Source organism: Rutidosis leptorrhynchoides, chromosome 2 (genome assembly GCF_046630445.1).
Source record: "Rutidosis leptorrhynchoides isolate AG116_Rl617_1_P2 chromosome 2, CSIRO_AGI_Rlap_v1, whole genome shotgun sequence".
Lineage (NCBI taxonomy): Eukaryota > Viridiplantae > Streptophyta > Magnoliopsida > Asterales > Asteraceae > Rutidosis > Rutidosis leptorrhynchoides.
Window position 1 is genome coordinate 599,854,989 of NC_092334.1, and position 14,782 is coordinate 599,869,770.

Sequence of the window (14,782 nt, forward strand, 5' to 3'; positions counted from 1 at the left end):
ATATTGAAAACTCTTCCACGGCCTTGTCCATTCGTGTTCTCCTGGTTCGGGCAATTTCTAATAATGTGGCCTGGTTTTCCACATTTATAACAAACTACATTGGCATAACTTGCTCCGACACTACTTGCTCCGCCATTACTCGTTCCGACACCATTTGTTCCTTTCGTTCTATTAACCCCTGGTCCGTAGACCTCACACTTCGCCGCGCTATGACCATTTCTTTTACACTTGTTGCAAAATTTGGTGCAGAACCCCGAGTGATTCTTTTCACACCTTTGGCATAGTTGCTTCTGATTGTTGTTGTTGTTGCGGTTATTATTGTTGTTGGGATGATTGTTGTAGTTGTTGTTGTTGTTGTTGTTGTTGTTGTTGGGCCGTTTGTTGTAGTTGCGATTGATGTTGCGATTGTTGGGATAATTGTTGCGATTATTGTTGTAATTGCTGTTGTTGTTGTATTGGTGATTCTTATCACCGTTTTCCTCCCACTTTCTTTTGACTTGCTTCACATTGGCCTCTTCAGCAGTCTGTTCTTTAATTCTTTCTTCAATCTGGTTCACTAGTTTGTGAGCCATTCTACATGCCTGTTGTATGGAGGCGGGCTCGTGTGAACTTATATCTTCTTGGATTCTTTCTGGTAATCCTTTCACAAACGCGTCGATCTTCTCTTCCTCATCTTCGAATGCTCCCGGACACAATAGGCACAATTCTGTGAATCGTCTTTCGTACGTGGTAATATCAAATCCTTGGGTTCGTAACCCTCTAAGTTCTGTCTTGAGCTTATTGACCTCGGTTCTGGGACGGTACTTCTCGTTCATCAAGTGCTTGAATGCTGACCACGGTAGTGCGTACGCATCATCTTGTCCCACTTGCTCTAGATAGGTATTCCACCATGTTAACGCAGAACCTGTGAAGGTATGCGTAGCGTACTTCACTTTGTCCTCTTCAGTACACTTACTTATGGCAAACACCGATTCAACCTTCTCGGTCCACCGTTTCAATCCGATCGGTCCTTCGGTTCCATCAAATTCCAAAGGTTTGCAGGCAGTGAATTCTTTGTAGGTGCATCCTACACGATTTCCTGTACTGCTAGATCCAAGGTTATTGTTGGTATGTAGCGCAGCCTGTACTGCGGCTATGTTTGAAGCTAGAAAAGTACGGAATTCCTCTTCATTCATATTCACGGTGTGTCGAGTAGTCGGTGCCATTTCCTTCAAAATAGTTAAATGGAACAAGTTAATCATACAGAATATTAAGAGTAGTTAATAGTATTTCGTAGCATAATATGAACTCATTTATAAAAGCTTTTTCTTCATATTAGCGTTTTATAAGTTTAAATTCGGGTAGTACCTACCCGTTAAGTTCATACTTAGTAGCTAATATACAATTCAACTACTACAATTCTATATGAAAAACTAATTATAATAATATTTCGCGTTCAAACTTTTATACAATATTTTACAAACTTACAATACCGCTTATTTTACATAAAGCATGAAATATAGCACACAATAACTTTGATACAAGATAGTTGTGAAGACAATTCTAGCTAGTACACAAGTCGTTCAGCAAAGGCAATAAAGACACGTAATTCATACGTCCAGAAACAAGTCATGCATTCTGGTTTTACTAGGACTACTTCCCATCCTTGGTCTTGTGCAACATAACCGTTATGGCCGTTGATAAGACAGCGTGTTGTAACGTCATCAAAGGGACGAGGGTTACGTAATGACCAACAGTCTCGTAATAACCTAAAAACCTCATTTCTTACCCCAATTACCGACTCCGTCACTTGAGGGAACGTTTTGTTTAATAGTTGTAGCCCAATGTTCTTGTTCTCACTTTGGTGAGAAGCGAACATTACTAACCCGTAAGCATAACATGCTTCTTTATGTTGCATGTTAGCCGCTTTTTCTAAATCACGAAGTCCTATATTTGGATATACTGAGTCAAAATAATTTCTTAACCCGTTGCGTAAAATAGCATTTGGGTTCCCCGTAATATATGCGTCAAAGTAAACACATCGTAACTTATGGATTTCCCAATGTGATATCCCCCATCTTCCGAACGAAAGCCTTTTATAAACCAAATCATTCTTGGAACGTTCTTCGAATGTCTTACAAACTGATCTCGCCTTAAATAGTTGTGCCGAGGAATTCTGGCCGACTCTAGACAAGATTTCATCAATCATGTCTCCGGGTAGGTCTCTTAAAATATTGGGTTGTCTATCCATTTTGTGTTTTTAAACTGTAAAATAGACAAGAGTTAGATTCATAAAAAAATACTTATTAATACAAGCAATTTTTACATATATCATAAAGCATAAGAACACTATATTCCATATATTACACCACACGAATACAACTATCTTATTCCGACTCGCTCGTTTCTTCTTCTTCGGTTTTGGTTCGTTTTGCCAAGTTTCTAGGGATATATGATGTTCCCCTAATACGAGCCGTCGTTGTCCACATTGGTTTAGAAAAACCTGGTGGTTTAGAGGTTCCCGGGTCATTGTTACAACTTAAGGACTTCGGGGGTTGACGATACATATAAAGTTCATCGGGGTTGGAATTAGATTTCTCTATTTTTATGCCCTTTCCCTTATTATTTTCTTTTGCCTTTTTAAATTCAGTTGGGGTAATTTCTATAACATCATCAGAATTCTCGTCGGAATCCGATTCATCGGAGAATTGGTAATCCTCCCAATATTTTGCTTCCTTGGCGGAAACACCATTGACCATAATTAACTTTGGTCGGTTGGTTGAGGATTTTCTTTTACTTAATCGTTTTATTATTTCCCCCACCGGTTCTATTTCTTCATCCGGTTCCGATTCTTCTTCCGGTTCCGATTCTTCTTCCGGTTCCGACTCTTCTTCCGGTTCCTCTTCGGGAACTTGTGAATCAGTCCACAAATCATTCCAATTTACATTTGACTCTTCATTATTATTAGGTGAGTCAATGGGACTTGTTCTAGAGGTAGACATCTATCACATAATATCAAACACGTTAAGAGATTAATATATCACATAATATTCATATGTTAAAAATATATAGTTTCCAACAAAAATGTTAAGCAATCATTTTTAAAGAAAACACGGTCGAAGTCCAGACTCACTAATGCATCCTAACAAACTCGATAAGACACACTAATGCAAATTTTCTGGTTCTCTAAGACCAACGCTCGGATACCAACTGAAATGTCCCGTTCTTATTGATTAAAAACGTTCCATATTAATTGATTTCGTTGCGAGGTTTTGACCTCTATATGAGACGTTTTTCAAAGACTGCATTCATTTTAAAACAAACCATAACGTTTATTTCATCAATAAAGGTTTAAAAAGCTTTACGTAGATTATCAAATAATGATAATCTAAAATATCCTGTTTACACACGACCATTACATAATGGTTTACAATACAAATATGTTACAACAAAATAAGTTTCTTGAATGCAGTTTTTACACAATATCATACAAGCATGGACTCCAATTCTCGTCCTTATTTAAGTATGCGACAGCGGAAGCTCTTAATAATCACCTGAGAATAAACATGCTAAAACGTCAACAAAAATGTTGGTGAGTTATAGGTTTAACCTATATATATCAAATCATAATAATAGACCACAAGATTTCATATTTCAATACACATCCCATACATAGAGATAAAAATCATTCATATGGTGAACACCTGGTAACCGACATTAACAAGATGCATATATAAGAATATCCCCATCATTCCGGGACACCCTTCGGATATGATATAAATTTCGAAGTACTAAAGCATCCGGTACTTTGGATGGGGTTTGTTAGGCCCAATAGATCTATCTTTAGGATTCGCGTCAATTAGGGTGTCTGTTCCCTAATTCTTAGATTACCAGACTTAATAAAAAAGGGGCATATTCGATTTCGATAATTCAACCATAGAATGTAGTTTCACGTACTTGTGTCTATTTTGTAAATCATTTATAAAACCTGCATGTATTCTCATCCCAAAAATATTAGATTTTAAAAGTGGGACTATAACTCACTTTCACAGATTTTTACTTCGTCGGGAAGTAAGACTTGGCCACTGGTTGATTCACGAACCTATAACAATATATACATATATATCAAAGTATGTTCAAAATATATTTACAACACTTTTAATATATTTTGATGTTTTAAGTTTATTAAGTCAGCTGTCCTCGTTAGTAACCTACAACTAGTTGTCCACAGTTAGATGTACAGAAATAAATCGATAAATATTATCTTGAATCAATCCACGACCCAGTGTATACGTATCTCAGTATTGATCACAACTCAAACTATATATATTTTGGAATCAACCTCAACCCTGTATAGCTAACTCCAACATTCACATATAGAGTGTCTATGGTTGTTCCGAAATATATATAGATGTGTCGACATGATAGGTTGAAACATTGTATACGTGTCTATGGTATCTCAAGATTACATAATATACAATACAAGTTGATTAAGTTATGGTTGGAATAGATTTGTTACCAATTTTCACGTAGCTAAAATGAGAAAAATTATCCAATCTTGTTTTACCCATAACTTCTTCATTTTAAATCCGTTTTGAGTGAATCAAATTGCTATGGTTTCATATTGAACTCTATTTTATGAATCTAAACAGAAAAGTATAGGTTTATAGTCGGAAAAATAAGTTACAAGTCGTTTTTGTAAAGGTAGTCATTTCAGTCGAAAGAACGACGTCTAGATGACCATTTTAGAAAACATACTTTCACTTTGAGTTTAACCATAATTTTTGGATATAGTTTCATGTTCATAATAAAAATCATTTTCTCAGAATAACAACTTTTAAATCAAAGTTTATCATAGTTTTTAATTAACTAACCCAAAACAGCCCGCGGTGTTACTACGACGGCGTAAATCCGGTTTTACGGTGTTTTTCGTGTTTCCAGGTTTTAAATCATTAAGTTAGCATATCATATAGATATAGAACATGTGTTTAGTTGATTTTAAAAGTCAAGTTAGAAGGATTAACTTTTGTTTGCGAACAAGTTTAGAATTAACTAAACTATGTTCTAGTGATTACAAGTTTAAACCTTCGAATAAGATAGCTTTATATGTATGAATCGAATGATGTTATGAACATCATTACTACCTTAAGTTCCTTGGATGAACCTACTGGAAAAGAGAAAAATGGATCTAGCTTCAATGGATCCTTGGATGGCTCAAAGTTCTTGAAGCAAAATCATGACACGAAAACAAGTTCAAGTAAGATCATCACTTGAAATAAGATTGTTATAGTTATAGAAATTGAACCAAAGTTTGAATATGATTATTACCTTGTATTAGAATGATAACCTACTGTAAGAAACAAAGATTTCTTGAGGTTGGATGATCACCTTACAAGATTGGAAGTGAGCTAGCAAACTTGAAAGTATTCTTGATTTTATGAAACTAGAACTTTTGGAATTTATGAAGAACACTTAGAACTTGAAGATAGAACTTGAGAGAGTTCAATTAGATGAAGAAAATTGAAGAAGGAAAGTGTTTGTAGGTGTTTTTGGTCGTTGGTGTATGGATTAGATATAAAGGATATGTAATTTTGTTTTCATGTAAATAAGTCATGAATGATTACTCATATTTTTGTAATCTTATGAGATATTTCATGCTAGTTGCCAAATGATGGTTCCCACATGTGTTAGGTGACTCACATGGGCTGCTAAGAGCTGATCATTGGAGTGTATATACCAATAGTACATACATCTAAAAGCTGTGTATTGTACGAGTACGAATACGGGTGCATACGAGTAGAATTGTTGATGAAACTGAACGAGAATGTAATTGTAAGCATTTTTGTTAAGTAGAAGTATTTTGATAAGTGTATTGAAGTCTTTCAAAAGTGTATAAATACATATTAAAACACTACATGTATATACATTTTAACTGAGTCGTTAAGTCATCGTTAGTCGTTACATGTAAGTGTTGTTTTGAAACCTTTAGGTTAACGATCTTGTTAAATGTTGTTAACCCAATGTTTATAATATCAAAAGAGATTTTAAATTATTATATTATCATGATATTATGATGTACGAATATCTCTTAATATGATATATATACATTAAATGTCGTTACAACGATAAACGTTACATATATGTCTCGTTTCGAAATCATTAAGTTAGTAGTCTTATTTTTACATATGTATTTCATTGTTAATACACTTAATAATATATTTACTTATCATTTAACATAATTAACCAAGTGTATCAATATCTTAATATGATTCATATGTACCTAGTAAGACGTTGTTATAACGATAATCGTTATATATATCGTTTTCGAGTTTCTTAAATTAATAGTCTCATTTTTATGTATATAACTCATTGTTAAAATACCTAATGATATACATACTTATAATAAAAACATGTTAACTATATATATAACCATATATATGTCATCGTATAGTTTTTACAAGTTTTAACGTTCGTGAATCACCGGTCAACTTGGGTGGTCAATTGTCTATATGAAACATATTTCAATTAATCAAGTCTTAACAAGTTTGATTGCTTAACATGTTGGAAACATTTAATCATGTAAACATCAATCTCAATTAATATATATAAACATGGAAAAGTTCGGGTCACTACACTAATTCCCCCACATTTCCACCCCTTGCAGGTTTAGGTACTGCTGATTAGGATGAGTGTTGGGGACGGGTTGAAGACATGTTTGACATTATGATGAACTCTGGTGTTTTCTAATTTAATGATGTTTTCACGTAACACCGTTGTTGTATAAAGTGGTTTGTAAATAATGTTATGTAAACGTTAACTATGGATATTTTGGTAATTAAATGCATTTTGGCTGTGAAAAAAAAAAAATAGGGTGTTACACACACAATGTACGCTATAGGTGTACCCGTGAAGTATGAATTACTCTTTTTACAAACGCAATATACACATCATATTCAATCTACACATGTGCTATTACAGGGGAAGTAATTAAATCAAGAAGATGCGATAGAGAATTTTGGGACCACATTAATACACTTCCAAACCAATTTATAGATGCTCGTGTATTCAACCACATCACACTTTAATAAAATCGATTACCACAAGTTGAATCACGCTTTAATAATGTCCTTAGTTGAAAGATGATATCTGAAGACGCATACATTTCACTTTCCTACCGGTGAAGCCACATTAACTTTACAAGATGTGCAAGTTTTATGGGGCTTACACATAAATAGACAAGTGGTATCCGAGGTATGGAATAATTACGATGATGATGCATGGTTTGGTTTTTTCCAACATACTTTATGGATTAACATGGAGGTTGGGGATACTAAAAAGGGCAAAATTAAAATTGCCACTTTGGTCCACCATATGGGTCACCATTTCGACCTTAGTCCTTGGGGGTCATTTAAATTGGGGTAGTGCGGTTCTTGCATATATGTACAGAATTTTGTGTCGAGCCGCAAAAGATCCAGAACAACAGAGTATAAATAGAGTGATGTTTTTGCTACAATTTTGACCATACAAAAGAATATGACACCCTGCCCCAACCATCCATAATCCCCGAGACAATTTTAATTATTGGTATATATATATATATATATATATATATATATATATATATATATATATATATATATATATATATATATATATATATATATATATATATATATATATATAGAGAGAGAGAGAGAGATATATATATATATATATATATATTTAATTAAGAGGGAAACACTTTTTTGGGGGAAGTAATTTTCTTTTCGTTTTTTTCGAAATTATTTTTTCAGGCATCAAGATCACATGAAAATATTAACATTTAAAAAAGACACTTTGTGATGAATGTTATTATTTTGGCGGTAAAACGCTCGAAGGAAAAAAATGAAAACATTCAATGTATTGAATGTTTTGATTCTGAGTTTTTTTAAGGGGTTAGAAATTAGGGTTTAGAAATTAGGGGGTTAAAAATTAGGGTTTAGCTATTAGGGTTTAGAAATTAGAGTTTAGGGTTTAGAAATTAGGGTTTAGATTGAATATTTTAACACGAACGATTTAGGGTTTTGAGTTTTGAGTTTTGGGTTTTGAGTTTAGGGTTTAGGGACTAAACCCAAAACCCAAAACCCTAAACCCTAAATCGGGCTAAATTTCGAAAAAAACACTTCACATAAGATGAAAACAAAACGATGCAATTAACCTCAGAATCAAAACATTCAATGCATTGAATATTTTCATTTTTTCCTTCGAATGTTTTACCGCCAAAATAATAATATTTTTCACAGAGTTTCTTTTTTAAATGTTCATATTTTTACCTAATTTTGATGTCTGAAAAAAAATTTCAAAAAAAAAAAAATTAAAAAAAAAATTTAATTCCCCTCACTTCCCCAAAAAAAAATGGTTCACTCTTGATTATGAAAACACACACATACACACACATATATATATATAGAGAGAGAGAAAGAAAGAGAGATAGAATGAATATTAGGTTTTTATACATTTAGTTGGGTGTACAACAAATATATCATTGATTCATATATATAATTAATAAAAAGTTTAAAACTTTGGAAAATGTGTTTTTGACTTGTTATTTAACAAGTGATTTATTGGTTTCACACCCAGCTTAAATGTATAACAACCACATATTCTCCATCCTCATACACACATGTATACACGTTTTAATATATCGATAAAAATGATTATAAATAAAAATAATTATATGCGTTTCTATGTAGGTGGTATAGAGCAGTGAGTTAGAAGAATACTTCTGCACATGTCATGGTAACATTTCGGACTGGATTTACGGCATTACGGGATGGACAAGTATATTACATTAATATAAATATGTAAAGCTTGTAATCTAGATATTAATGTAGATCTATTTTTAAAGTTTATATGGAATTCATATTGTCGAATACTGGGCCGTCCTCCCCAAGACTATACACGTGATATGCATTTCTGGGCATACTGTGGTCCGGTGATATTTTGGAATACGATTGAACTACGTATGCTAAATAGGGTATGCAAGCAGTTCGGTTGGATACATGGTATTCTGGGAAATGATTTTTTGAATACACCGGATCAACACAAAACCCTACATACTATGACACTTGGGGGAAGACCGGGAACCGATTAGAGGATTGTGGACCTGCATGTGTCGTACACCGCCATGTTGAATAACCGAGCAAATTTGGTAATTCGTAGTGGCATCTATGCGCTCATAGTTTTGAGAATTGTTGATCAATATAGACCGCTGCCCGACAATCAACATCTTGAATGGGGCCAACTATGAATTTATATGTAAGTTACATTTCTATTACAGTACTAATAATAGTCATGGGTTTGTCGCTTTGTGTTATTTTTTTTGACCTATTATTGTATTTTTAGACTTTGGGGTCAAAAGTTAGTGGGGCACTTGTTTAGTCGAAATCTGATGGATATATAAAGTCGATACATATGTGGTAAAAATTAGTGGGTCACGATTATATTCATGTTCTATTTTGGATTTATCCACCGCATCCTTCATTGTTATATATTTGGTATATATGTGTTTAGAATATGTATGAAATAAAATCTTTTTTATAATTGTTTACTTTAAACTAATGTGCATGAGGAAGAGTTACGAGGAATATATAATCAAGCTACATCAATAGCTCAACTACGCATAAAGAATCAACCAATAATGCATCATTTTTACAATATTCCACAACAGGTGATGGGTTATAGTCATCATGCTCATCTACACCAGAATTTGTGAACTATGATTCGCAAGGGTTTCAGTTTCCGGAGTATGATTACAGTCAGACCTCTCAATCACGACCCCAATCCTCCCATGTCACCATAGACCATCAATGGGTGGAAAATATAATGAACTTGTATCAAGACAATACTACAAAAGGGTCTAAGGTACACTCCTAGCCCGATGGAAGATATGGGCACTGTATCTCAATATGCCTCGCTACAGCATATATTTTCCACTAATGTTAATTGTGGTGATGATGAAGACGAGGAGGTTTTATCTGATGAGCCACCACCCGCACACCAGTTAATCGGAGGGGCCAGAGGCATAGAAGACCACCACTTTGTGGAAAAAGTGGTCATCAACATAGATAAATAAAATCATGTGTTGTTGATTGTAATGGTTAGGTTTTTGTTTAATAAAATACATTGTTTTTGATAAATAAAATCAATTATCTAATGACACAAAGATAAACTACACATTTAATAGCTAAAAAATAGCACATTAACACGGTTGAGAAGGTTGCAAGATTCATACCTAATATATTGGTTGATAACATTGCAAATTGGTTGACAAGGTTGCAAGATTAGTAGAAAAGGTTACAAAATTGGTTTTTTTTTTTTCGAATTATAAAAACCATACACACATAAATTCACATATACTTTTATATATAAAAAAGTGAAGTTAGGGTTTTGTCCGAATCGGCGTTAGGAACACCGGTTTAAACTTTGTCAGAAAAGCATTAAAACCGGCCTTGAGAATGCCGGTCCAGCCACATGCAATATATTAAATATTCGGTACAACAACTGGACTCCACGTAGGCTAAATCGGAGTTGGAAAAACTGGTTTCATCTGACAAGTGGAAAATCTGCCTTAGGAATATCGATTATACTGTTTCTGTAAAATAAATTATAAAAAAAAAATTTGTACTTTTACTACAAAGTTGTTTAAAAAATGTACTCATCAGCCAAAAAATTTCTCATTTGCTTTGTTCCAATAGAAATAACTGATACAAAAATCTCACTATTAGCATATTTTGAAAGCTAAAGGGTCAAAACGGCACCCAAATGGTCCCGTTAAATCACACAAATCTGAAAATATTTAACGAATAAGAAAAATTTTATTCGTAAACAACTTCATTAATTTTTTATTAGAGGTTGGTATTAACTAGACCAATAAAGGATTGATCGTCGGGTGCGGTTGAAGATAGTACTCCGGGTTTGATTTCGGGCAAAGATGTATTGGGGACCCTTGATGATGTTTGTTGTGTTGAAGCGGATAAGAACATTGGATTTTTTGAGGGTCTTGAGAAAGAAGGTTTTCTCCCTCCTTCTGTGTCGGGTATTAGGATTGGTAGCTCTTTGGCTAAGGTTTCATCTTATGCGATCAAAAATCGAGCGGGCAAGAATTTTAATCGTTTGAAGGTTGACGGTGTGATAGTAAAGCCGATCATCAAGACTCCGAAAGGTAAATCGGTTGTTGGATAGTTTGGGGCTCGGTTTGTTGTATTTTTGGGTTGTTTCTCTTTGTTTGGGTTAGATTTGAGTTTTTGTATTGCTTGTTGTATCTGATTGTTATAGTGTTCCTAGATCGTTTTAGTGATCCGGTTGCTCAAGGCTCGGGCTTAGTTAGTTTTTGCTCTTTGTTTAGTGATAGAGATCGTTTACTGTTTTCGAGCCTTGCAGTGCTTTTGGTTCGATTGTATATTTGTTCGTCTTTTTCATCTGTTGATGAAAACACTCTTTTAATGTTATCGTTATTTTAGTTAAAAAATAAAAAATAAATAATTAATTAACTAATTAAGTACCATGTGCAAAGCAAATTGTAGGAATGATCACACCTAATGATTGCCGGCGTGAATAAAACCTTTTTTTCGTATGCTTTTGCATCTTTTCGTTTTCCCCAATAATCACACAACCCTTTCTCTTTCGGCAGAGGCGAATGTAAAAGAAATTTATTTTGAGGGTTCAACTATTTTATTTTAATAAAAATAGAACAGTTGCACCCTCAATATAGATAACTCTCCACTTTGCTTTTATGGTATGAGTTTCACTCTTATAAAACATACACAGTGATTAATACACTTCATATATTTGGTTAGTTTAGTTGGATTAGGGCTAGCTTTGGTTTTCTTTTATATCGGTTGTAACGTTGTTCTTCGAATCCGTTATAATGTTATCGTTTTTTAGAAGAAAAAAAAATGGCTATCTTTCTTCACCATGGGGGTGGTGGTATAATGGATGAGGGCTTTCCTATCATAGTGGAGGTCATGGTTTCAATTCTAAAGACAATAGGTTTTTTCTTTTTACCTGTTAACATTCTTCTTGGCATATATTTGCAAAGGATGATTCACTATAACCATAGAAAAATGTTATGTTTGAACAAATTGTACCTAAAATCTTTACATAATGACATGTATAATCATAATCATAATAATAATATTAAAAAGTGAGAAGCATGAAAGATAGAAGTATCATTATATCGACTTGAATGCCACGTCATTGAATGGATTTTTTTTTTCTTCCTTTTTTGGATTTTGAGTTAATTTAACATTTCTCAAACACATATGCATAACTCAAAAGATGAAACTTTTATCATGTGACAGAAAACTTAAAAAGTAAATACCCAATATAATACTTTGGTTTTATAGTGTTTAGCTAGGTTACTTTTTAAAAAGGTCGACCACCATACAGATATAATTATATAAGTTGAGTTTTATATATATATATATATATATATATATATATATATATATATATATATATATATATATATATGCTTTTGCCTACAAGTAGTATATAAGAATATTAATGGAGGCATAGAGAAAAAAAAAAGAGTTACATTATTAAGATGGAAAAGAGCAAATCATTTCCAGAGTACTCATCTTCATACACAAATGGTTTGGGATACACGAAAGATGGCGTGAGATCGTATGCATTTAACGGTCCTGTTGCTAATAACGATGGAGACATGAAGAGGAAGAAACGGATCGCTGAGTACAACATGTTCACAACCGGAACTAAGTTTAAATCCAGCATCAGAGATAGCCTCAAATGGATCAAGAACAAGTTTACAGATATTCGTTATGGTATTTAAATTATGTCATTTATTTGTAAATCTTGCAAGTGTGTATTGTTTTGGTTTCATCATGTATTAAATCATTCCGTGCAATTGTTGGTTGGTAATTCATATTCATATCTTATCTAATTAGCTATAGACAGTGGGCAGAACTTGAACTCAGCTACGAGGAGGTAAATTGGTGACAGGAGGGGTAAACATTAAAAAAAACTTTATTTTTTAGTATTTTTTTAATTTTTTTAATGTAAAAATTTTTTACCCGAAAAAGTCAGATGGGGCGAACACCCCCTCCGAACTTCCTTATGTTCGCCCCCGGCTATCGACTACTATTTATGTATTAAACTTTTCATAAGAAAAAAATATACACACCTTGTTAAAAACAGTGGCAATTTCAGGATGCGAACTCAATAGGGTCCTGAAAATTTTTTCAACACTAATTATATTTGAATGTTATTTTAGTGGTTGTTTACTTTCAAAAACACTACAAGTTCGGAAAATATATTTGGTCCGAGTAGTTAAATATAGTGGTGTCCTATACATTTTAAAAGAAAACTTATAAATTCGGAAAAGATATGGGTCCTCCAGTTAAATTTAGTGGTGTTCTATACAATTTAGAGGATATTTTCTACTAATAATTTTCAAACTTGCGGTGTCTCGTGACCTAACGGACACTATATAAACTAGCCACTGGTTAAAAACCAAATCGAAGAAACGAAATTTGCCAACATACACCTGAGCAGGAAGTGAAAAGGGAAGTGAATACTAACATATAGGGATGGCAATGGATCGGCAATGGATCGGGTGATGCCATATCCATATCCATATCCATTTAATTTTGCTCATCCATATCCATTTAGTTTTAGGTCATCCATCCATATCCATATCCAGTGGATTAATCGGGTTAATGGATATCCAATGGATATTAAAAAAATGTTATAATATTTTCTAATATGCGATTAACGTAGTATGACAAAAATAAATATAAAATGACATAATTAAAATCTATCCATAAGAATATGTAATATTTGTCGAAGATATAACAAAATTTGCTAAATTTACTGTAAAACATAGATTATGAAAAATTAAATATGAAATTGTAAGTTTATTTTGTTAAATTTAAGTATTTTAAATATGAAAATTTTCTCTCTCCTGCTTTCTCTCCCAACGGCTCACACACACCATTTCTAAACCCAAAACTAACAAATCGTATATACTAATTTTAAGCTATAAATCACTGTATTTTAGAAAACACCGCCACTAGAAACTAACTGGATTCAATTTTACGATCCTAACGGCACCATCTTCGCTGGAATAGAAGCTTTCACGCGCCGACGGGAGTTCACTGCCGGAATTTTGTTTTTGCCGGCCAATAGTACCGGAAAAGTGTTTTCCGGCGGGTTCTTGTTTCTCTCCCCTTTTACACATATTTATTCGTTTATTCTAATTTTATCTCCCTTTGTTTGGTCCATCTACCTGAGTTTAGTTTGCTGGGGTTGTTAATTACAGCACTTAATTTGCCTTTGTTTACTTGGGTGGGTATGTTAATTTTTGAGTTTTACTTTTCTTTCTTAATTATTCCGTATATTAATATAATAATAAATATAAATAATTATAAATATAAATATAATAATAATAATAATAATAATAATAATAATAATAATAATAATAATAATAATAATAATAATATTTCTCATTGTAGGCTGGCTTTGCTTAGTTACCATTATTAGTTTATTATCTCTACTGATATTATTTTTGTGCTACTTTTTAGGTACGTATATATATATAGTTTTTTTTTTTTTTAATATATCATATATTGCCACTACTACTTGTATAAATATATTTGGTTTTATTTTTTGAGTAAGAATAGACGCTTCTCGTAGAGATGGTTACTTGAGGTCATGTCCTTCTAGCTTTGCGGCGGGTAGGTCTAGAGGGTTTAGAAGAGGGGATAGGCTAGCGAACCGTGTTAGGATTAGAGTGGGGAGTTGG